General features: G+C 45.0%; 1 non-coding gene across 1 annotated transcript; it reads right to left on the reverse strand.

Moving 5' to 3' along the window:
- Positions 1-17,284: 17,284 nt before the first annotated feature.
- On the reverse strand, positions 17,285-17,391 carry LOC130497172 (small nucleolar RNA R71). The gene has a single exon (XR_008936183.1). It is a non-coding gene; the product is annotated as a small nucleolar RNA R71 (small nucleolar RNA).
- Between the last annotated feature and the right edge of the window lie 7,925 nt (positions 17,392-25,316).

Here is a 25,316-nt window from a genome sequence, read left to right on the forward strand (position 1 = left end):
CCGACAGATCTCCCAGCGAAACGACCGACGCACGTGTTGTAGCATCGATCGACACCGAGTCCTTGACAGACCGAGATCAGCTAACTCATGACCAGCATAACACCTTACAACATGAAGAACTGTCCAAGCATTCAACAAATGATTTCTACCATCATCAGTTCGACATGGAAGATTTAGATAGAAGGTTACAAGTCATCAAAGCAGATTTAGCAAATATGCATCAAAGATGGACTAGATCAGATGATGCCACAAGAAGCTTCACTGCTACTGAGTCCAAAGATGAAAGAGACGTTTGCCCACCAGCAAACAACTTCTCCTACCACAACTGAGTCACACACCACCAAAGTCAAGCTAAATGACTATAACAAAGCGCTGAGTGGGAGGCAACCCACTATTAGGTTTTATTTTATTTTTAGGTTTTTTGTTACATTTTTACTTTTATTTTTCGCATTGGTTTTTGCAGATTTTTAAGATCCAAGTAGAATGATGATTCCGTCGACCGAGACAATCAAGTCGCATCGCTCGACACCACACGACCATCACTAACGATCGATGTATCTCTATACGTATCAGTCGACGCCATCACGGTCAGGTTTAGTCGTTCTATCTTGTTACATTAAGTACTTATGATTTATTTCTTCACTTCACTCCGGCTGTGTTATACTGGGACAGTGTAATTTAAGCTGGGTGGAAGTTTACTAATATTTGTTTTATTTTGGTTTTTATTTAAAAATGTTTTCAAATTATTTTTCGCATAAGTACTAAAATGGGGATATTGATATTGATTTATACTTGATTATCTAACCACTCTTTAGCACCATTCTAGATTTACTGATTGCAGATAGTACTAAAGATGCTAAAGTGGATCAACCTGTCACCTATATACACTTACTAAGATTGTTTGAAGGAACCAAAGCTGACCTCCAAAACTAATACTGACTTTATTTGCTTGTCTTGGGCTTGGTAATCACTGGATCGGAATCCTCTTACAAGTCTGGAAGGTAAAAAGTCTGTGTGTTTCTGGTTCCCTTCCTTCTCTCTCTTCGGCATCTCAAAGATCTAAGTTTATGTTATAGAAAATTGAAATGATTTCTTGAGAGGCAGAGGGATAGGTAAATTACATGCGACCCCATTACCCCATTATTCTAAATCTCAAGGATGATCACACATTGTGGAAACGAGGGATAGGTAAATTACCTGGGACCCCATTATTCGCTACACTTTGTCAAAATGTATGAGTTACAATTGCAATGTCAATGAGATAGACTAGATGACCTTTGTGGCATCAAAACCTATTGAAATTGAAAGTAATAAGAGATCCAGAGAAGAGAGATGAGTGGAGAAAGGGATCAGAGAAGATTACCTGTGTGTTCAGATACTTGTTTGAGTTGAATCCATGTGTCCTTTGATCGATACTCCCAAGGTAAAGCCTGCACTTTTATTTTATGTTAAGAAATGAGGTTAGTAGAAGGGAATGTAAGATAAGATTTGCTAAGTTGTGAACTAGATGAATTTGGTTGCTAAGCTAGGATAATGAATAATGAACTTCTGTGATTAGGATGTTTAGATATGAATTGCAAACCCATAGAGTTATGACTTCAATGTTTTGAATCCTTGAGTCCCTACTATTTTCAAACCTTTTCCAGAGACTACTGAGTTTTTGCTTGAGGACAAGCAAATGAGTAAGTCTGGTGGAGTTGATATACCATGGATTTCATCCATTTTCTACCATGGTACAATGATATTTTTATTATGTACTAATATGTTTTCTAGCCTGTTAGGTATGTTTTCAGGTTCAGGAGTGTTTCGTGATAAAGTGATGCTTTTGGAGCATTTTGGAGCACACAAGATAATACTCCCGAGTTGACCATTTAAGACCAAGTCGGAAGTCAACATTCAGTGAAGAATCGATCGATACTCATCCAGAGTTGTCGATCGATGTAGCTGTGAAGATCCGCGTACGTGAAGATTATAATCGATCGATACACATCAAGTGTTGTCGATCGATAGCGAGGACGAAATGGTTTAGCCGACTACTTCACCAAGACTTCACCAAACTACGAGATTTCCCCTGGCGAGTTTTTAACCTAATGGAAATGTTTAAATACCATGCTTAAGGGTTTTTGAAGGCAAGCAAGCTTTTGAAGGCAGAAGCAAAAGCAAGCAATCAGAGAGTGTGAGAGAAAGCTAGAGTTTTATTTGTTTTGAGAGATTAGAGAGATCATTGAGAGATTTGTGATTGAACTCCATTTATTTTCTATTCTCTATCTAATGCAATTTCTTTACCTATCTTGTGTTATGAATTGCTTAGTTATGTCTGAGTAGTCTACTTGTTAGATCTAGGGTTTAAATAGGTTTGTGGGATTAGCCCCAAACTATAATTGCTAAGTTGTGATATTCATCAAATGGATTGCACCCTATGTTTGTTCTAGAGTAGCTAACTAGAGCATATATCACTAGGATCCTTATATCTTGAATTATCTGTTTGAACTAGTTTGTATCCTGTTGAGAAGAGCGACAACCCTCCTTGAGTCCTAGTGTTCATTATCGGCTCACGCCTAGGCATTTCTAGAAGCTGTCGATCGATATCCCAACTGGACAATTGATCGGCGCTGCGAAAGGTGTATCGCTCGATATCTCTAAAGGATATCGATCGACTCTTTTTCTGGTTAACAGACGACTGTTGAGATCAGAGATCTACTTATTTAACCAGTGACACATAACTGACTGTTAAGCGGCTGAGTTCTTTAATATCATGCAAGCAACTTATTAGGCATTTATAGATATTATAATATCCATTCCTGAATAAAGCCCTATGTCTAGCACTCTTCATTATCATTTAAACAACCATCATATTGTTAGTTAGAGCAACTAGCTTCCTCATTTAGGATTGTCATTTTACATTTCCATCATAAAAACCAACTTCACTTAGGATTGATTAATTGATTATATTTAATTGGTTTCCTAGCTCCTGGTGATGCGATCCCTAAGTACTACAGCTGAATCTCTTATTTGAGAGAGTAAGGCACTCATTATGGTAATTTGAGCCGTATCAAGGAATTCAGAAACCGTGGTCTTGACATGTACCTCCGTGGGTATCACAGCTTCTGCACCGTAGACAAGTGAGAAAGGAGTCTCTTGGGTAGCCGTCTTCGGGGTAATCCGATAGGCCCAGAGTACTCCGTGTAACTCTTCTGCTCATCGCCCATGGGCGTCTTCCACGCTCTTCTTGAGCATTTTCACCACTGTCTTGTTGGTGGATTCTGCTTGCCCGTTTGATTGAGGATATCGTGGTGCTGGATAGTAGAGCTTGATATTCCAGTCCTTGCAAAACTTTCAGAAGATGTAGCTTGTGAACTGGGGTCCATTGTCGGTGACAATTTCATGAGGGGTTCTGAAGCGTGTGATCACATTTGTCCATAGGAACTTCCTGATATGCAGGTCCGTTATCTTAGCTAGTGCTTCAGCTTCTACCCATTTTGTGAAATAGTCAGTCACCACTAGGAGAAAGACCTTCTGCCCCGGTGCCATATGGAATTTCCCCAAGATATCCATGCCCCACTTCTGAAAGGGCCAAGGGGAGCTCAGAGATTTGAGGTTCTCCGGTGGAAGATTAGAGACCGGCGCATGCTTTTGGCATCGATATCAGAGTTTAGCCTGTTTAAGGACGTCCCTTGCCATGATTGGCCAATAGTAACTGGCCCTTTTGGCTCTGAGTACCAAGCTTCGACCACTTGAGTGAGAACCACATTCTCCTTCGTGGAGCTCTTCTACTATTCTAGCAGCTTCTCTAGGGGTGAGACATTGCAAGTAGGGTCCAGAGAAGAACCTTCTGTATAGTTTCCCTTGGGAGAGGCAATATCTGGTTCTTGCCTCTTTATCTTTCTGCTTTCGTCTCGATCTGCAGGCAAGGTATCATTCCTGAGATAGTCGATGATGGGGTCATCCAGGTTTCACCTTCGTCCACAACGGATACTTCTTCAAGATTCGCCTCTTTCTCCGTTGCGGGCCATTGGAGTACTAGCAATGGAATGCTCATATGGCTCATAGTCTCTAGGCAGACCCTAGATTAGCTAAAGCGTCGGCCTGGGAATTGTGCTCCTAAGTGATTTTAGTAAGCTTACAGTTTCGGAACCTGTCGAGCAGGCGTTTAGCCACTGATAGGTACCTGACAATGCTCGGGTCTTTAGCCTGATAATCTCCTTGGACCTGGCTTATGATTAGCTATGGCCCATTTTGCGAGTTGTCCAGACACTTCTGGCTTGTGAACGACTGCTATGATAGGAAAAGAGGTGACCACAACGATTTGGTGAGCCTGGAAGTAGAGGTGTAGCTTTCAGACCGATATAACCAATGCAAGGGCTAGTTTTTCAAGGTGACTATAGCGAGTCTCCGCATCTAGTAGCGACTTGCTTACATAGTAAATAGGATGTTGTTTCCTTCCCTCTTCTCTCACAAGGACTATGCTAACTGCGTGTTCACTGCCAGGTAGAGCAATAGGACTTCCCCCTCCAAGGGTTTTGAGAGGAGAGGTGGAGTAGTGAGGTAGGCCTTAAGGTCAGATAGGGCTAACTCGCACTTGTTGGTCCATCGAAAATCTTTAGGATCCTTCAAGACCTCGAAGAAGGCGTGCGACTTATCAGACAGCCTGGAGATGAACCTGCTTAAGGCGGCCATCCTACCTGTTAACCTATGGACCTCCTTCACGTTGCGAGGGGAAGGTATCACTTTGATGGCCCTTACCTTATCTGGGTTGGCTTCAATGCCCCTATGGGTGACTATATACCCAAGGAACTTCCCAGAGCTAACCCCAAACAAGCATTTCGAAGGGTTAAGCTTCATGTTGTACCTCCTATGGGTGGTGAATGCCTGCTGAAGATGTGATATATGATCTTCGGCGTCTAGGGACTTTACCAGCATGTCGTCGATGTAGACCTCCATGGTTTTCCCGATCTGATCGGCGAACATCATGTTGACGAGTCTTTGATAGGTAGATCCGGTATTCTTCAACCCAAAAGGCATGAACTTGTAGTAGTAGATGCCCCTAGATGTCATGAACGAAGTCTTCTCTTGATCATCCAGATGCATTAGGATCTGATTGTATCTTGAGAATGCATCCATGAAGCTCATTAGTTGGTGGCCAATGGTTGCATCAATTAGCTTATCGATATGAGGTAAAGGGAATGGGTCCTTAGGACATGATTTATTAAGGTCTGTGAAGTCAATACAGACTCTCCACTTCCCATTCTTCTTCCTCACGACTACTACATTAGCTAACCATTCCGGGTATTGCAGGTTCTTGACCTCCTCGTTGATGATTTCATCCCTTTCAGGGGCAAACTTCCTCATCTTCTGTCTGACGGGAGGATGTAGAGGATCCACCTGGAGTTTGTGCATGATGACATCGGGGTCGATCCCGGGCATATCTTCATGAGACCAAGCGAAGCAATCGGAGTTAAATCGTAAGAAGTCGATTAACCTCCGCCTTAATCCTTTTGTGAGCTTAAAACATATCTTCAGGTTTCGTTCTGGGTTTCCTTTTACCAAGGGTACCTCATCCATCTCCTCCACTTCCGGCTCTTCCGTATGCTGGGCCGAAAGCTTCTTTTGTAACTGCTATAAGACATGGATCTTCCCCTTTAAGGTAGTTTGATAGCAGGACCTAGAATTCTCTTGGTCTCCTTTGATCACCTTAATGCCCCAGGGGGTCGGAAACTTGATCAACTGATGGATAGTTGAGGGTACGGATCCTATATCATGGTTCCGGGGCCTTCCTAATATCACATAATAGGTGGAAGGGCAGTCGACGACTAGGAACTTCATGGCCTGGTTTATCCCTTCGGCGTATATCGGGAGGAGAACTTCCCCCAGAAGCCTACAAGAGGGGTCGCCTTCCTTGTTAGTGCCTTAGGTTCTAGCCCTAGATCGGCATAGGCCGAATGGAAGATGATGTTGCTGGAGCTCCCATTGTCTACTAGTATTCGCTTGACCAAGCAGTTTGCTGTGGTAAGTGAAATGACAAGGGCGTCTTGGTGAGGGGCTAGGCCTTCTCCTGATCCTTTGCGGTAAAACTGATCTCATCCGTTCCTAGGAGCAGTCGCTTAGGACCTTCGGCCTCTTGGACTTTCCTGGCATTGCGAGTGCTTCTTTTGTCGGCAGCACTACTGATCCCACTCCCTTCCGATCCGCCTGAGATGACATGGATCACCCGGTCTTGTTGCGGTGGCAATGCAGGGGCTGCTTCGGCAGGAAGACCAGGGCCTTCCTTATTTAAGAGGTTCCTAGCCTTGTCTGAGAGGAATTCCTCAGGTGGCCTCTCTTGAGAAGCTCGTTGACCTCTATCTTCAGGGTTATGCAGTCCTTCGTGTTGTGGCCGTGATCATTATGGAATTCACACCATTGTTTAGGATTCCGGTTGGAATCCGAGGCCTTCATCTTTGGGGGCCATTTTACTTGTTGGCCCATTTGTCGTAGGATACCTATCAACTCCAGATCGAAAGGTGAGAGATATCGGGCCATGCAGACACTGTCATTCCTTCGGGTCTGGCCGAAGGACGATTTTGGTACCTGCCCCTGCCCGGATTACTTGTCTCCTTCATAGGCCTAGGATGGAAGCCTTCGTCGCGATCATTCCTCGCTGGCTTAGAGGGCTTCTGATCTTGCTTCTGGTAGGCTTTGGCCCTGCTTGCGACATATTCCTCCCACCTTACTTGAGCCCAGGCGCAAGACAAGACATCTTCCATGGTCTTACACTTGTATTTGGCCAGCTCCTTGTAAAGATCTCCTTTTGGGAGTAGACACCTTTTAAAGGCTGAGATGGCTGTATCCGCATTGCATTCGGGGATGGCCACCTTCTCTTGGTTGAAGAGCGTTATATAGGCCCGTAATGGTTCGGTCCTATGCTGGATAATCTCATAAAGGTCATCCCAGTTTCTATCCAGATTATGGCTAATGGCGAATTGCTCCACAAACTTGTCGCTAAGGGTTGCGAAAGACCTGATGGACTTAGTAGGAAGGTTTATGTACCATTGAAGGGCAGGACCTGTCAGGGTTGATCTGAATCCCTTGCACATGGTAGCTTCTCTTGCTTCTCTAGGGATCGCTATGGCCAGCATTCGTTGCTTGTACTGAGCATCATGGTTATCTGGATCACCAGTGCCTTCGTACATCTTTACGCTCGGGAAGGAGAACTTGCGCGGCATCTCCACCGAGGCGATCTCCTCTATGAAGGGCGTGTCGGAGTAGGACCCGGGATTGCTTCTCAGAATAAGGGGAACTACCCCTGGAAGCCTCTCCACCATAGATTAGATCGTGCCAAACTTTTCGGAGACCACCCTTTCAAGGTAGGCAGCTAGTGCCGGATCCGAGATCGCGGGATCATCGGGTGAGTATTCCTCATCTTCCGTATCGGTGTCGCTGTCTACTTGCATTCGGGTTGCATCCTGAGTAGTCTCCCGGCTATCGGGTTCGTCACCCGCAGTGATGGATCATCGGGATGCTGCACTTCCGTCTCGGGGTGTGCTGAGCGAAGCCATAGGTCGGATCTTAGTCCAAAACCTCTTTTGTTTGTGGCTGGTTTCACCGAGGGCTTGATTCTCTTGTCGAAGGACAAGGTTTCCGGCCTCCATAGCGTCTAGCTTCTCGGCGCTTTGTTGCAGCTGCTTGGAGTGTTCTCCAAGCTGGTCTTTTAGGGTTTGAACTTCTTGCAAAAGTTCCGGATCTCCAGACATCATCTCTTGAACTTTGTGGAGGGCGTCTTGGTGAGGGGCTAGGCCTTCTCCTGATCCTTTGCGGTAAAACTGATCTCATCCGTTCCTAGGAGCAGTCGCTTAGGACCTTCGGCCTCTTGGTCTTTCCTGGCATTGCGAGTGCTTCTTTTGTCGGCAGCACTACTGATCCCACTCACTTCCGATCCGCCTGAGATGACATGGATCACCCGGTCTTGTTGCGGTGGCAATGCAGGGGCTGCTTCGGCAGGAAGACCAGGGCCTTCCTTATTTAAGAGGTTCCTGGCCTTGTCTGAGAGGAATTCTCTCAGGTGGCCTCTCTTGAGAAGCTCGTTGACCTCTATCTTCAGGGTTATGCAGTCCTCCGTGTTGTGGCCGTGATCATTATGGAATTCACACCATTGTTTAGGATTCCGGTTGGAATCCGAGGCCTTCATCTTTGGGGGCCATTTTACTTGTTGGCCCATTTGTCGTAGGATACCTATCAACTCCAGATCGAAAGGTGAGAGATATCGGGCCATGCAGACACTGTCATTCCTTCGGGTCTGGCCGAAGGACGATTTTGGTACCTGCCCCTGCCCGGATTACTTGTCTCCTCCGTAGGCCTAGGATGGAAGCCTTCGTCGCGATCATTCCTCGCTGGCTTAGAGGGCTTCTGATCTTGCTTCTGGTAGGCTTTGGCCCTGCTTGCGACATATTCCTCCCACCTTACTTGAGCCCAGGCGCAAGACAAGACATCTTCCATGGTCTTACACTTGTATTTGGCCAGCTCCTTGTAAAGATCTCCTTTTGGGAGTAGACACCTTTTAAAGGCTGAGATGGCTGTATTCGCATTTCATTCAAGGATGGCCACTTTCTCTTGGTTGAAGAGCGTTATATAGGCCCGTAATGGTTCGGTCCTATGCTGGATAATCTCATAAAGGTCATCCCAGTTTATATCCAGATTATGGCTAATGGCGAATTGCTCCACAAACTTGTCGCTAAGGGTTGCGAAAGACCTGATGGACTTAATAGGAAGGTTTATGTACCATTGAAGGGCAGGACCTGTCAGGGTTGATCTGAATCCCTTGCACATGGTAGCTTCTCTTGCTTCTCTAGGGATCGCTATGGCCAGCATTCGTTGCTTGTACTGAGCATCATGGTTATCTGGATCACCAGTGCCTTCGTACATCTTTACGCTCGGGAAGGAGAACTTATGCGGCATCTCCACCGAGGCGATCTCCTCTATGAAGGGCGTGTCGGAGTAGGACCCGGGATTGCTTCTCCGAATAAGGGGAACTACCCCTGGAAGCCTCTCCACCATAGATTAGATCGTGCCAAACTTTTCGGAGCCCACCCTTTCCAGGTAGGCAGCTAGTGCCGGATCCGAGATCGCGGGATCATCGAGTGAGTATTCCTCATCTTCCGTATCGGTGTCGCTGTCTACTTGCATTCGGGTTGCATCCTGAGTAGTCTCCCGGCTATCGGGTTCGTCACCCGCAGTGATGGATCATCGGGATGCTCCACTTCCGTCTCGGGGTGTGCTGAGCGAAGCCATAGGTCGGATCTTAGTCCGAAACCTCTTTTGTTTGTGGCTGGTTTCACCGAGGGCTTGATTCTCTTGTCGAAGGACAAGGTTTACGGCCTCCATAGCGTCTAGCTTCTCGGCGCTTTGTTGCAGCTGCTTGGAGTGTTCTCCAAGCTGGTCTTTTAGGGTTTGAACTTCTTGCAGAAGTTCCGGATCTCCAGACATCATCTCTTGAGCTTTGTGGAGGTCTGTGATTTGACTCTGAAGGGTTTCGAGCCGGTTGAGGAGCTCAAGTTCCCTCGGGGTTATCTCAGATTGATTGCTACCGTCTTCTGGTGTCATCGTCACGTAGTTGGATTACTCCCCTCCTTCTAGCGCCAAACTGTTATGGTATTTTTGTGTAGGATCGTTCTAGTACTACGGTGTGAGGGACTAAACTCACCTCCTGATTTTAGGTCAGGTTAAGATCAAAATGGGAAGATAACGTGGGCTGAATCCCGTAAGAACTTTGTAGAATGAATGAATGATTTATTGATATTTTTGTAAGAATTGTTTACAAGAGATGTTTATAACGTTTACAAGGAAAGTAATGAATTTGAGAGCTATTGCTTATGAATAGCAAGAATGCGGAACCTTTGATCATTGTTTGATGTCTTCTTTAAATAGCCTTAGGCCCCCTTTGGTCGCTACCAACTGGTTCCCGAGATCTCCTCCGTGATTTGAGGGATTTGTAACCGCTCTGTAAGACCCGAACCTGGATCCCAAGACCCAACTGATCCGCGGCCTTACCTAAACATCTAAGTGCAATTGGCCGGTTTATGTCCAAATAATTCTAAGTCATTTTCAAGTGATCTGAGGTTCATATACAATTCATATGCAATGCGGAATCTAAGATAAACATTCATTTTATTAATATAAACCATGTGATCCATACAATGTAGTAATATCAATCAGTTTGCACAATAGGCTATCATAAGTTCCATACTATCTAAACACACATCACACATCCATCCTTGGCTTGAGTCTTCACAGCTCCTTGGCTTTCCCACGATCCTGACCAGATCCTGCAATCATATAAAACCCATCAAATACACAATCAAACCGATATCCTAGCAACAAGTCTAGCAATGCATGGTTAGGTCCCTTAGAACTATTTTCTGTCCCAAACCTTGACCCACTCGGATAGGCCTCTAAAAATTAAACAAACATCATGGTAAATCATGATAATTCACGACTAAGAGAATTGTCAAGTCAGATCCCACAGAACAGGTCCGGATCATACCGATCTCACCCTAGACCCGCCCCCATGGCCATAACTGACCACCTCTAAATCAGTGATATAAAATTGTCATTTCATCATGATAATTCATGATAAATCCCAATTAAGAGATATATGAAGTCGGAATCCCCAAACCTCAACCGGAAGTCAGAGATCCAACCTTACATGACCAACCAAGGCTATGGAGAGATTACACTGACCAACCCATGTCTTGGCGGCCTGACCATGAGTCTAAACTCATGAACAACATCAGAATATATAATAAAAGAGATAGAATGACAGAGGAGGGAGAACGGATGCAACCAACATCACTTGGTCCATGCGGACCATCCATCCGGACCCATGAATCATGGCGATGGTAAATGGTTAGCATCACTAACCTTAGGAGTGGCCGACGATGGGTTCTGATCCTTCCCACTAGTCTTCTCGGTTCCTCTTGTATCCATCTTCACACGGTTTCTTCCCACAACTCTACCTTGGTCGCCGGTCAAGAACAAATCACCACCACACTCACACAGCCAAACAAGCAAACCGCCGGTCTCTTTCTCTCTTGGATTCTCTGGTAATTTTGGCAGAGTTTCCCCTCTTTTGTCTGATGGTAAATATCGATGCCCAAGGTCTCTATTTATAGAGAAAGGCGTGGATAACTGCCTTTGGGCGAACGGGTGGGAGTGATTGACCGAATGGTCACCAAAGGAACCAACGCATCCTTTTGGTCCAACCGCCTCTCAACTGCCATCCCAACTGCTTCCGCACATCGATCATCACCAGCTAGCACTTGCCCAAGTGTCTAGCTGCACCACCATCACCCTTGGCCTCACCGGACCGCACCACCATCCCACCGGACCATAACCGCCCATGGTCCGGTCACACCACCTCAACTCATAACACTCCTCCAAGCTGAGATGAGCTGACCACTACTGTCACCAGCTGAGTGAGCTAACACTCCAGCTACTGGAGCTGACCAGAACTCTTGTGAGCTACTGTGAGCTCCCTCACACTTCATCCTAGCTGCTCGAGCTTGTTTCACACTCCGGCCAGCTATCTAAACCCTTGTCCAGCTTCCTTAAGCTTGAACCTTCCTTGCCTTAGTTAAGTTTCAGCCTTCTGATACCCTTAACCCACTTCCCGGACCATGATACGCCTTGTCTTAGGTCATTAGACCTAATTTGGTGCATCTCCTCGCACCATGGTCCATCCGGCCGATCCTGTCTAGGATCGGGGACATGACAAGTCTCCCCCACTTGATAGGGATTCATCCTCGAATCCAGACCAAGTGCATCTTCACTGACATACTGATCATACCACTCAGGATACTCAGCCTTCATCCTTGCCTCGGTTTCCCAAGTGATAATGTCCTTGCCATTACTCTCCCACACTACCTTGATCATAGGTACTGTCTTCTTCCTTGTTGCCTTCTCTGCCCTATCTATGATTCGAACCGGCCTTGTCTCTAAGGTTAGGTTCGTACCAAGATCTTTGGGAATCTCAGGCAACACCACATCCTGTTCGGATAGACATTTCCTTAGCTGGGACACATGGAACACATTGTGGTATGCATCCATTGCTGATGGCAAATCCAACTTGTATGCCACTGCGCCCAATCTCTCTGTGATCCTGAATGGACCCAAGTACCTAGGATCCAGTTTCCTTCTTCCAGAAACCCTGGTCCTGCCTCTGAAGGTAATCATCTTGAGATACACTAGGTCACCAACCTCAAACTCAAGATGCTTCCTCCTCTTGTCCGCATAGCTCTTTTGTCTACCCTGAGCCTCCTTCATCTTCTCTTTGACAAACTTGATCTTCTCTGTGGTCTCCTCCACAATCTCAGGACCAATCATGCTGCGCTCCCCCACTTGGGTCCAGCATAATGGTGTCCTGCATGGCCGCCCATACAAGGCCTCATATGGTGACATACCAATGCTTGTATGGAAGCTATTGTTGTAAGCAAACTCTACCAAAGGCAAGTGCTTCTCCCAGGTTTCTCCCCAGTCCAAAACCCAGGCCCTTAGCATGTCCTCCAACGTCTGGATTGTCCTCTCTGACTGACCATCAGTCTGAGGATGATAAGCTGTGCTCATGTGCACTCTTGTGCCTAAAGCCTTTTGGAAAGCTTGCAAAAAGTAGGATGTCAACCTCGGATCTCTATCCGACACAATGCTTGCAGGTACACCATGAAATCTCACTATTTCATTGATGTAAATCTGCACAATCTCATCCACACCATCCCCCTTCTTGATTGCCAAGAAGTGAGCCGACTTGGTTAGCCTATCGACCACCACCCAAACAGCATCCTTCTTGTTTCTGGTCGTAGGGAAACCAGTCACAAAATCATGGTAATGTGATCCCACTTCCATTCTGGAATGGGTAAGCTTTGGAGTAGTCCACTGGGCACTTGGTGCTCCGCCTTGACCAATTGGCAAATGGGACACTTTGCCACCCACTCGGCCACATCAGTCTTCATGCGCACCCAATGGTAATACCTCTTCAAATCTCTGTACATCTTGTTCAGTCCAGGATGTACTGAGAACTTAGATCTATGAGCTTGCCTCATAATCTCTTCCTTGAGTTCCTTATTGTTAGGAACACTTATCCTCCCATTAACCAAGATGGTACCATTGCTTGTGGTTTGGTACTCAGTCTTGTCATTGAGAGCAACCTTTTGAAGGTTCTCATCCAGCTTCTGAGCTGCACAAATCCTGGTAAGGAGATCGGCCTGATCCACTGCCTCCAACCCCAATGGCTCATCAGCACTAGCCAGTGTGTTAAGGTTGAGTGACCGGACCATCCCTTCCAATTTATCAGCCTCCTTTTCAGCTGAAAACTCGGCCCTTCTCCGGCTCAAAGCATCAGCCACTAAGTTGGCCTTCCCTGGATAGTAAGTTATGTCCAGATCATAATCTGCCACAAACTCCATCCACCTTCTTTGCCTTAAGTTCAACTCAGGCTGAGTGAAGATATACTTCAGACTCTTGTGGTCTGTAAGTATCTGAACCTTGGCACCATAAAGATATGATCTCCAAATCTTCAGGGCAAACACCACAGCTGCCATCTCCAGATCATGTGTGGGGTAATTACCCTCATGCTTCCTCAATTGCCTTGAGGCGTATGCAATGACCTTCCCATGTTGGGTCAGTACACATCCTAATCTAGTAATGGAGGCGTCTGTGTACACCACATATGGTTGGTCCTCCTCAGGCAGGACAAGGACTGGTGCACTAGTAAGCATGTCCTTAAGCGCAGAGAAACTTCTCTCACACTCCTCTGACCATACAAACTTAACATCATTTCCTGTCAACTGAGTCATAGGCTGTGCCAAGCTAGCAAAGCCCTTCACAAACTTCCTGTAGTAGCCGGCCAGCCCTAAGAAGCTCCTGACTTCTGTGGCATTCTTAGGCTGAGGCCATGCCTTTATGGCCACTACCTTCTCCGGATCAACAGACACACCTTCACTTGACACAATGTGTCCAAGGAAGCCAATGCTCTTCTGCCAGAAGCTACACTTGCTTAACTTAGCAAAGAGCTGCTGCTCTCTCAATCTCCCCAGCACAGCCCGGAGATGCCTTTCATGATCCTCCTTGCTCTTGGAGTATACAAGTATGTCATCTATAAAGATGATTACAAATTCATCCAAGAAGTCTTGGAAGGTACCATTCATCATCTTCATGAATGCTGCTGGTGCATTGGTCAGACCAAATGGCATAATCACAAACTCATAGTGGCCATACCTGGTTCTGAATGCAGTCTTCTTTATATCACTTGGTTCAATTGGGATCTGATGATACCCTGAAGCCAAGTCAATCTTAGAGAACCACTTTGCTCCCTTAAGCTGATCCAACAGCTCATCTATCCGAGGCAATGGGTACTTATTCTTGATAGTAACCCTATTCAGCCCTCGATAGTCAATACACAGCCTAAAGCTACCATCCTTCTTCTTCACAAAGAGGACTGGTGCTCCCCAAGGCGACACACTAGGGCGTATGAAACCCTTATCCAACAACTCCTCTAGTTGTTTCTTTAGCTCGGCCATCTCAGCAGGAGCCATGCGGTAGGGACTTTTTGACATTGGGGCCGTCCCTGGTTCTAGTTCTATTATGAATGGGTCTGGCCTATCAGGGGGAATGCCCTGTGGAGACCTAAACACATCCTCAAACTCACTGACCAGCGGAATCCCGTCCGGGTTACCACCCCCAACAACCTCCTTAGTGGTGATTGTGGCAATATAAGCCTCATAACCCCGCTCAAGCATCCTTTCCGCTTGGACTGCTGATACCACTAAGCATCCAGAGGTTGGACGAATACCTTGGAACCTGATCGGGGGTCCACACCCACTCTCAAACAGCACCCTCCCCCGGTGACAGTCTAAGGTGGCCCGATTCTTTCTAAGCCAGTCCATACCCAAGATCACCTCATGATTCTTGAGTTGGACCACAACAAGATCCACAGGCATTACCCTGTCCTGGATCACCACTGGGATATCCTTCACTCGTCCTAATGAGGGCATCAATTGGCCTCCAGCCGCACTCACTAGGCCAGGATCATCCCCTGTCCCAATTTGGAACAAACCCTTTCCGACCAAACATGGACTCACAAAACTATGTGTAGCTCCAGTGTCGAAAAGTACATGTGTTTTGATATCTTGCATATTTACATGTTTTTAGCCTTCATATCTTGTGCATTTTGATCATATAGCTTAGAACTTAGTGTCTTTAGGATCCATATTGCATACATATGTCCCTATCAGGTGTTGGAGCATACTATGAGGTGATATGAAGTGTTTGAGAGTTTAAAAATCCAAAGAAGATGAAGAATGATGTTCAGCCAAGCAAATACTCACTTTGGACACGACTGGACCGGAATGGTCGAGACCGGAGTGATGAACCCGGGCGTGGAAGAAGCTGTGGGCGAAGACCGGGAAGGACTGGACTGGGAAGAGTAACCCGGGCGTGCAGGCCTGGACCGGAAGGACTGGACCGGGAAGAGTAACCCGGGCGTGCAGGCCTGGACCGGAAGGACTGGACCGGGAAGAGTAACCCGGTGGACCGGGAAGAGTAACCCGGGCGACTGCTGGACCGGTTTGCTCAGACCGGGCCGGTTCGACCCAATTCGACCTTGGGTCATTTTAAACACTATTTTGAAGTTCTAATTAGCCTTATCCAAGGGGCACTCTAGTCTTTTATCCTATGTATCTCTCTTTACCCTAGACCTAAGTATAAATACTTGTAATCTCCATTTTGGAGAGATTATCTTATTTTTCTCTTAAGAATCACAAAACCTCTTTTGGGTGAAAGTTCTTCCCTTTTGTTCTTGTGTTCTTAAGTGTTTATAATTTCATTTCTTGCTTTCTTAAACATGATTAAGCTTGGAAACCTCATGGGTTCAAGAGTAATCATGGTGATTAGTGAGTAATCCACTTTTGGATTCATGGGTTAGGGAGATTAAGGGTGATTAGGCTTGATCTAGGATGTTTAGGTGTAGATCCTTCTTAATCCTTGCTAGTAGAGTGTTTTTAATGCTTCTTTAGAGCTGACCTCTCTAAAGTTGAGTTCTAGACATTTCCCACCCACAAGGTGTTCGATGAAATGTCTGAACCAACTCTCCTAAGCTTTTAACATACTCTACCAAAGAGATTTGTTGTTAAAGGTGTTAAGATGGCTATTAGACTTGTCATTAATGATTGCTTCCTAAACATTCAACCAAAGAGATTTGATGCTTGAGTTTTGGAAGCGAATTAGCATTCATCTAGAGATAGAGTTTGTTTACTCTTGTGTCTAGGTCTAAGGTAGATAGATTGATTGAAAGCTGACACCTTTAGATTAAGTTTGATCACCCAAGGTCTAAATCCCTTATCCCATGAGTTCTTCTTCTCATAATCAAAGAAAGTTTCTATCTTTATTGCCTTTTAGTATTGTTCTTAGCATAAAAACCATTCACTCAATCATTAGACTTAGATTAAGTATATGCTTGTATTCTCTTTGCTTTAAAATGAACTAGGAATGGATTGACATCTGAAGTACTACTTTGATTTGCATAATTGGACCCTTGAAAAGTCCTCTTATCAAATTGGCGCCGTTGCCAATCCTAGTTTGATTTTGACATTGAGATTTAGTCATTTGCTTGAGACTAAATCATTTTTATTTTCTATTGTGATATTGCTTCTTGCCTTCTTTCTTTCTTTGACTTTTCAGGTGTATGAACTTGAGGAGCAGAGGTTCATCAAGCCTTGTTTCCATTGTTGAAGACATTTCTGCACTTGAGAGGGATATTGTGAGAAGGAGAAGGGAAGAAGGGCAACAGGCTCACATTCAGAGGTTGGGTTTTGATATGGAGAACCTGCCTCAAGATAGAGCTGCTGAAGATGGTCAAGGAGCTGCCAACCTTGGACCAAGACATCCACAGCGCCAAGATAGAGCAATTGGTGCCCATGATCAGCCTAACATCCATGGAAATAGGGCTGGCATTAGAGCACCAGCTGTGGAGAACAACAACTTTGAGATCAAGTCAAGCTTGATCAACATGATCCAAAGCAACAAGTACCATGGGCTTGCTTTGGAAGATCCTCTAGATCACTTGGACAACTTTGATCGGCTGTGTGGCACCATCAAGATCAATGGTGTTTCTGAAGATGCATTGAAGCTTAGGCTGTTTCCATTCTCTTTGGGAGATAAATCTCACACATGGGAGAAGGGTCTCTCAAGAGATAGCATCCGGACATGGGATGAGTGCAAAGAAGCCTTCCTCACCAAGTTCTTCTCTAACTCAAGAACTGCAAAGCTTAGGAATGAGATTTCAGGATTTCAACAAAGGAATCTTGAAGGTTTTGGTGAAGCATGGGAACGATTCAACAGCTACATTGCTCAATGTCCTCATCATGGTTTCACCAAGGAAAGCTTGCTTAGTACCTTCTACAGGGGAGTTCTCCCATCTTGCAGAAACAGGCTTGACACAGCTAGCAATGGTTTCTTCCTGGGCAGAACTGAGCAGGATGCAGAGGAGCTGGTGGAGAACATGGCAAAGAGTGACTCAGTTTACAATGAGGAGTATGATAGAGCCAGCAGAGGTGAGGATCAGCAGACAAAGAAGGATATCAAATCCTTGCAAGACAAGTTGGACTTGGTTCTTTCAAACCAATCCAAGAAGGAGCAGGTTAGCTTTGTTGGTGATCCTAGTCAAGAGGTTCCTCCTAAGGTGAATGAGGTTGATGGTTTGGAAGGGCAAGAAGAGCTTTGCTTCATCAAAAACAATGGTACATGGTACAAAAAGGAACCTAACTTTCAGTACAACAAATACCAGCCTAGGCAAAACACACCTCCTAGTTTTGGGAACAACAACAATCAGTCCAATCAAGCTCCAGGAAACTCTTCTCAAGCTACAGCTCCTGATTCAACTATGGAGTCAATGTTCAAGCAGATAATGGATGCTCAGTCTAGATTAGCAAAGGACATTGGTCATGAGTTCCAAACCGTGCACTCCAAGATTGATACTAGCTATACCGAGCTGAACAATAAGTTCCTACTACTTGCCTCTCGCGTTAATGCTTTGGAGAGTCAGGTCGCCTCTATGCCATCATCTTCCAAGAGCCCAATGGGATCACTACTAGGGAAACCAGATAAGAATCCCAAGGAGTCTTGCAATGTTGTCATCTCTACTACTTCTTCAAAGATTGAGCTGAGTGATCATGAGAAAGAGGTGGATGAGATTGAAAGACTTTTGCATGGAACAGAGATTGTAGCAACAGCTGAAGCACATATGGTGGATAAGGTTATGGAAAGGGTTCAGGTGCAAGTTGAAAGGAAAGTTGAAGCAACAAATCTGCAGAGAGCTGAGCCTAGGGCTGAGAAACAAGTTGAGAGGGGAGCTGACAACAAGCTGAAAGAGGTTAAGCTAGAAGAAGCCACTGAGGTTGAGCTGTCACCATATGAGGTCCCACTCCCATTTCCACAAAGGGTCCTCACCAAAGCTCAGAAGAAGGTTATCTCTAAGTTCAGGAAGGACCTAAGTGATGTTGGCGTCAAGCTTCCAGAGATCTCGGGTATGCGTGAGGCTCATGTCCAAATGCTGCTCATCCAGGACATTCTCACTCACAAAGAAGAAGTAGCAGAGCTCTTGAACATCTCAACACTGCAGCTTGACCCACCAGTCCCTCCAAAGTTTCTTCCTAAGCTTGGACACCAAGGGATGTTAACTTTACCTTGCTCCCTTGGTCAGCTCAATCTTAAAGATGCTCTTGTTGATTCTGGTGCTAGTGTGAATGTAATCTCAATGGAGATGGTGAATAGTATAGGGATTGAGAGTATGGAACCAGACAAGTCTTCACTACAGTTTGGGGATTCCTCTTCTACAACCCCACTTGGTATCATTAAAGACTTCCCTTTGAAGATTGGAGCATGCACCATTCCCATTGACCTCACTGTCTTTAACATGGCGACTGGGAAGAGAGTTCCTTTGGTCTTGGGCACACCTTTCCTCACAACAGTTGGAGCTTGCATTGACTTTCCCAACAAGAAGGTCACTCTTATGAATGTGAACAAAATTGTCTCCTACCCATTACAACCTCCATTGGATGCTGGCTATTGTGGGACAATCACTTTTGGCCAAGAAGCTGATAAGAAGCCCCAAGATGAAGTTGTTATTTGTGAGACAAAAGGTCTCAATGGAGAGACTTCTAAAGAGTTGTGTGTTGAGCACTTGGAAAGTGCTAAAAAGGAGGGGATGAGTGGAACCTCAAAGGCCACTCATGGCAAGAAGAAGTTGCTGCAAGAAACTCATCCTCCATCTTTTGATATGATCTCACACACTCTCACTCTCCATCCAATGAAGCTCAAGGATGGTGTCATTGAGTACAAGCTCAGGTGTAAGGGCAAGTCAAGGCCATTCTCAAGTGCAAGAGCCATCATCAACCCTCAGCTCCAAGATGATCCACTCAAGCTTCAAGAACTCCTCTCTCAGGTCCTCACCATCACTCTTGAAGGTGGGAAGGACCCTCTTTCTCACTAACCAAAAGATGGAAAGTCAAGCTAGAGACTTAAAACAAGCTCACTTGGGAGGAAGTCCCATGACTATCCCTGTACATATGTCTTTTGGATTTTCATTTAAAGACCCATGGAAGAAGGAAGGCGACCAGACTCTACTCCTTAGACACCAATACCTCTTCTCACGCTCCATAGAGGTACTCCTTCACCTTTTCTTGTATATACCATTTTCATTTGCATTTAAACTTTGTTTTGGTCATCTCTCTCCACTTTTCACACAAGACACTGTGTGAATTAAGTGTGGGGGAGGTGCAAGTTGCTGATGATCTTGTGTTTCTTGTCATTAGCATGCATTATAGATAGTTATTTGCATATAAAAAAAAAATTTAAAAATTTTGAAAAACACAAAAAGAAGCATTTAGTTGCATCATTTGCATTTTAGGATTGAGTCTAGAAGCATTCATATAGGTTGCATTCATGCATAAGGGGATGATTTTACCTTGTAAATATGCTCATGCTAAGTTCTCATTTTGGCAACCTTTGTAATCATGACAATTAGATTGAGCATTCTCTTGATAGCTTGTAGACTTTGTGCCTTGAATTCTCTTCTTGAAACTCATTGGATTGTTTGAAACTCTCTCTTTGAAGATTGCTCCTGTCTTATTTAAACTCAATGTCTCTTGCTTATGGTCCTTTGTGTGCTGAGTCATGGCTTATACACACTTGAATTGTCTCATCCTTTTTGACCGATCTTTTTGACAATTTCAAGTGGTACTCCATACCTTGAACCCAAGCTTTCTTTCAAGCCATCATTGATTGTTGAGTGAGGCCTTTTTAGAAAGCTTTGCATGTGCATAATGTTGAGAGTATCGGGATCGACAATGCTTACTCTCCATTCTAGCTAGATTAGACACACCTTTGTCTAGCATTTAGGATTGGGTGGTGAGTGTTGTTGAGTTTGACTTTGGGAGTATGGTTTGGTCAAGAAAGAAAAGTTTAGACTTTTAGAACTCTAGAGTGAAATCTAAGTCTTAAGGGATAGTAAAGTATGATCTTTGGCTCTTGTATTGAATGTCTTGGCCCCCAAAAAAAAAAGAGCAAATAAAAAAAAGAGAAATGAAAAAAAAATGAAAAAAGGGGGCTAGCAAAGTTTATAAAAAGCTAAGAAGTGTTCAAAAGTGTAAAAATCCCTTGATTGACTTCATTAAGAAAGAGTTCTAGTTGATAAAATGTCTTGAGTTCTTTGGGAAATCTTTGGGTGAGTGTTGAGAGTTGGGTTTTGGCATTTGAAGTTTAAATTCGAGCTTATATATGTGGGAAAGGGTAGGACAATGGAGATTGAGCATTGTATGTATGAGTTGATTCCCTTTCTTAGATATATTATGTGCATTACCAAAGCTACTTTGATTTGAGAGTGAACCACCTTTAAAGATTGCTTTGAACTACTTATTTCACCATGAACTGAAGCATTTTCTTACCAAACCAAATGACTTGGACCTTTTGACCATATGCAAGATTTTCTATTGAGTTTGCTTAAAGATTGTTAGAGAGTTGTTGGATTTGTGGTTTGTGGAATCATGATGATGAGTGTAGAGATCAAAAGAGTTGAATAGGCCTAGAAAAGTTAGAGAAGAATGGAAGTTTTGCTCTAGCTAGTTGTTATGACTATGCAAGGTTGTTAGGATGAGAGCTAAGAAGAGCATTTTTATTTGTTATGAAAGCCCTCTTTTCAAACCTCTCCTCCTTAGTTCTTGAAAGTTTACTTGAGGACAAGTAAAGGACTAGTGTGGGGGGGGGGGGGGGGGGGTTGATATCTTGCATATTTACATGTTTTTAGCCTTCATATCTTGTGCATTTTGATCATATAGCTTAGAACTTAGTGTCTTTAGGATCCATATTGCATACATATGTCCCTATCAGGTGTTGGAGCATACAATGAGGTGATATGAAGTGTTTGAGAGTTTAAAAATCCAAAGAAGATGAAGAATGATGTTCAGCCAAGCAAATACTCACTTTGGACACGACTGGACCGGAATGGTCGAGACCGGAGTGATGAACCCGGGCGTGGAAGAAGCTGTGGGCGAGGACCGGGAAGGACTGGACCGAGAAGAGTAACCCGGGCGTGCAGGCCTGGACCGGAAGGACTGGACCGGGAAGAGTAACCCGGGCGTGCAGGCCTGGACCGGAAGGACTGGACCGGGAAGAGTAACCCGGGCGTGCAGGACTGGACCGGAATGCCTGGACCGGGAAGAGTAACCCGGGCGACTGCTGGACCGGTTTGCTCAGACCGGGCCGGTTCGACCCAATTCGACCTTGGGTCATTTTAAACACTATTTTGAAGTTCTAATTAGCCTTATCCAAGGGGCACTCTAGTCTTTTATCCTATGTATCTCTCTTTACCCTAGACCTAAGTATAAATACTTGTAATCTCCATTTTGGAGAGATTATCTTATTTTTCTCTTAAGAATCACAAAACCTCTTTTGGGTGAAAGTTCTTCCCTTTTGTTCTTGTGTTCTTAAGTGTTTATAATTTCATTTCTTGCTTTCTTAAACATGATTAAGCTTGGAAACCTCATGGGTTCAAGAGTAATCATGGTGATTAGTGAGTAATCCACTTTTGGATTCATGGGTTAGGGAGATTAAGGGTGATTAGGCTTGATCTAGGATGTTTAGGTGTAGATCCTTCTTAATCCTTGCTAGTAGAGTGTTTTTAATGCTTCTTTAGAGCTGGCCTCTCTAAAGTTGAGTTCTAGACATTTCCCACCCACAAGGTGTTCGATGAAATGTCTGAACCAACTCTCCTAAGCTTTTAACATACTCTACCAAAGAGATTTGTTGTTAAAGGTGTTAAGATGGCTATTAGACTTGTCATTAATGATTGCTTCCTAAACATTCAACCAAAGAGATTTGATGCTTGAGTTTTGGAAGCGAATGAGCATTCATCTAGAGATAGAGTTTGTTTACTCTTGTGTCTAGGTCTAAGGTAGATAGATTGATTGAAAGCTGACACCTTTAGATTAAGTTTGATCACCCAAGGTCTAAATCCCTTATCCCATGAGTTCTTCTTCTCATAATCAAAGAAAGTTTCTATCTTTATTGCTTTTTAGTATTGTTCTTAGCATAAAAACCATTCACTCAATCATTAGACTTAGATTAAGTGTATGCTTGTATTCTCTTTGCTTTAAAATGAACTAGGAATGGATTGACATCTGAAGTACTACTTTGATTTGCATAATTGGACCCTTGAAAAGTCCTCTTATCATGTTTCCACACCACCAATACTTAGGGTCCCTACAGGAAACCCAATCTAAGCATCTAATCCATTCTAGGTTCCATACCATGCATTTCTAAAAATTTTTAAAAGAATAAGATCAGATCATTACCAGTGATCGCCATGAAAGGCTTGGCTTCATCAGTGTCCTTAGACAACTCATAGACCCTTGGTGCAGATGTCTGGCCACGGCTTGGTTCCGGCTTGCTAACTTCAGACTTCATCCTGCCTGATCCAGCCTGAAGCTTAGGACAGTCCTTTCGGAAGTGTCCGGCCTTCCCACACTGGAAACAAGTTCTGGAGTCACCACCAGCCGCTTGGCCACGACTCTGATCCGGTCCAGGACAGTCCCGGACTGAGTGGTCCATCTTGCCACACCTTGTGCAAGCTCCCATAGCTCTCCAGCACTCACCACCATGGCGCCTTCCACACTTTTGGCACTCCGGCCTTCCACCTGAGGTCTTACCCTCATCACCTGAGTCTCTCTTCCTCTTCCGGTCACCAGCATGACCAGTACCACTTGCCTGGCTCCTAGTCTTGAGCCTGGGCTCCTCAGCAAGGTTAGTCTCTAGTATTGCCATGCGTTCCACCAACTCAGAGACAGTACGGAAGGTACGGACTGAGCAGTAGGTCCGGAGTTCGACCCTAAGGCCTCTTATGAACCTGCGGACCTGAACCTTCTCATCCTCCAACTCCTTGCCCACATACTTCCTGAGTCGGTTGAACTCCTCTTCATACTCCCTGACTGACCTACGCCCTTGGGTCAAGTCCAGGAACTTGGCCTCCAAACGATCCCATGCCTCAGCTGGAAAGTACTTGTGGTTGAACTCAACCTCAAAGTCAGAGAACTTCTCAATAGAACCATTGGTGCGCTTGTCCACAGACAGCCACCAGTTGTGTGCATCTCCCTCCAGGAAGTGCACTGCTATGTCTCTCTGGTACTCCTCAGGGCACCTTGTAGACTTGAAGTTCCGGGCCAGCCTGTCCCTCCATTCATCCGCCTCCATAGGGTCAGCACTTCCAGCAAAGTGCTTTGTCCCTAGGCGAGATATGTTCTCCAGCACCTTCAGGTAATCCACCTTACCAGCTCTTCTAGCTGGCGGATCAAGTTCAATCACCTCATCAACTGGTGCAACTTGTCCAGCAGCTCCTGGTACCACCACCTGAACTTGTGGAGCTTGCCCCACTGATGAATTCACCAATGGAGTGATCACTTGGGTCATAGCCAGCATCTGACTACCCATGAGCCTGATTGCATCAAGCACCTCCTTCATGGAAGGTTCCACCAGCTGGTTTCCCTGGTTAGCTCCACCATTGGCTGCACCAATGCCTCGGCCGCCCTGATCACCAGCATGTGAGGACTCTCCCTCAACCTCCATGTCATCTTGCAGCTGCCTTGCAGCTTCCTCAGCTTGCTCTTGCAGCTGTCTAGCTAGTTCAGCTTGTTCCAGCTGCTGCCTAGTTTCCTCAGCCGCCTTTTGCTGCTGTTCCACTAGACTTCCTTGAGCCTCAGTCGGATTGATCCGAGCCAGAGGCAATCCAGTTGTACTGTCCACGCCAATGCTTGGATTGGGCAGCACCACACTTGGATTGGCTCCATCCGCGCCACCTTGGCCAGATGCTCCAGCTCCATCCTTAGCCCTCTTGGACTTGCTCCGACTCTTACCACCCTTAAGAACATCAAAAACAACACACAAGATCAATTTTAGTAACACTTAACCAATGATCCATCAAAACAGATCCTAAGACAAAAATAAAACAAGCCCTATACTGTGAGACCCCAGCCGGATGTGTGATGATCAAACCATAACCCCCAAGTCCTAGAATCAAGCATGCTCTGATACCAACTTGTAAGACCCGAACCTGGATCCCAAGACCCAACTGATCCGCGGCCTTACCTAAACATCTAAGTGCAATTGGCCGGTTTATGTCCAAATAATTCTAAGTCATTTTCAAGTGATCTGAGGTTCATATACAATTCATATGCAATGCGGAAGCTAAGATAAACATTCATTTTATTACTATAAACCATGTGATCCATACAATGTAGTAATATCAATCAGTTTGTACAATAGGCTATCATAAGTTCCATACTATCTAAACACACATCACACATTCATCCTTGGCTTGAGTCTTCACAGCTCCTTGGCTTTCCCACGATCCTGACCAGATCCTGCAATCATATAAAACCCATCAAATACACAATCAAACCGATATCCTAGCAACAAGTCTAGCAATGCATGGTTAAGTCCCTTAGAAATAGTTTATGTCCCAAACCTTGACCCACTCGGATAGGCCTCTAAAAATTAAACAAACATCATGATAAATCATGATAATTCACTACTAAGAGAATGGTCAAGTCAGATCCCACAGAACAGGTCCGGATCATACCGATCTCACCCTAGACCCGCCCCCATGGCCATAACTGACCACCTCTAAATCAGTGATATAAAATTGTCCTTTCATCATGATAATTCAAGATAAATCCCAATTAAGAGATATATGAAGTCGGAATCCCTAAACCTCAACCGGAAGTCAGAGATCCAACCTTACATGCCCA

This window comes from Raphanus sativus, chromosome 6 (assembly GCF_000801105.2).
Source record: "Raphanus sativus cultivar WK10039 chromosome 6, ASM80110v3, whole genome shotgun sequence".
In the NCBI taxonomy this organism is placed as follows: Eukaryota; Viridiplantae; Streptophyta; class Magnoliopsida; order Brassicales; family Brassicaceae; genus Raphanus; species Raphanus sativus.